The sequence below is a fragment of the Hyperolius riggenbachi genome, unplaced genomic scaffold (genome assembly GCF_040937935.1).
Source record: "Hyperolius riggenbachi isolate aHypRig1 unplaced genomic scaffold, aHypRig1.pri scaffold_195, whole genome shotgun sequence".
Taxonomy (NCBI): Eukaryota; Metazoa; Chordata; class Amphibia; order Anura; family Hyperoliidae; genus Hyperolius; species Hyperolius riggenbachi.
Genome location: NW_027152406.1, coordinates 180,893 through 181,727, shown reverse-complemented (window position 1 = coordinate 181,727; position 835 = coordinate 180,893). Strand labels below are relative to the sequence as shown.

At 46.3% G+C, this 835-nt stretch overlaps 1 pseudogene; it reads left to right on the top strand.

Moving 5' to 3' along the window:
- The first annotated feature begins 297 nt into the window (after positions 1-297).
- On the top strand, positions 298-467 carry LOC137543742 (U2 spliceosomal RNA; annotated as a pseudogene).
- Positions 468-835: the final 368 nt, after the last annotated feature.

Genomic DNA, 835 nt, shown 5'->3' with positions numbered 1-835 from the left:
TGGAGGTGTGTTTAGCTTCTAAGGGCACAATGGTTAATTTGCATATATTCAGCAGTGGTGCTCTGGGAGACATCTCGAGCTCACTCCAACCTGAATTATCGCAAATTCTTTCTGTTTTAGGAAAGCAAATTTTTGTTTTTCTTAACATCTTAGTAAGGGGGCTTTTAGGACCATTGTAGTCCCTTACACACTCCAATGAGTTCTGGGTCACCATGAGCTTGCTGGTTAGTCTGTACCTCTCGGTTTACAAGCCCGACTCCATAGCAGTGGTGCTCAGCAGAGAGTAGCTCGAATATTCGAGCTCCTCGGCCTTTTGGCTAAGATCAAGTGTAGTATCTGTTCTTGAAATTTTTGGGGGGACCTGGAAGGTAGAGATGGGAAGTTCGGATCTTTTCAATGATCCGGATGATTCGAATCGGATCATTGAAAAGATCCGGATCTTTGATCCGAATCTCGGATCATTTTACTACCGAAGCATTCGGGGTGAGATGACTAGCAGGACAGGTCTTTCCCTGCTGTGGACAGGAGAAGGGGAGGGGGTGGACACACAGAGAGAAGGGGAGAAGATGGACAGAGGGCAGGGAGTGGACAGAGAAGGGAGGAGGGACGAGCAGAGAGCAGAAATGTTTGTGCACACAATACCCACATGCTGCAATCATATGCTTTACATGTATTTATTTCACCTATATGCTCATCTGTGTACTTTCCATGCAAACGTCACACAGTGAAGGAAAGCATTCCCAGAAGATAAGTGCAGCTGTTTAGTGCCGAGTCAGTTAGGAGGATCATTTTGCCCTGCAATCACAGTGCCTGCAAAGTTACTGAGCTGTGCTGA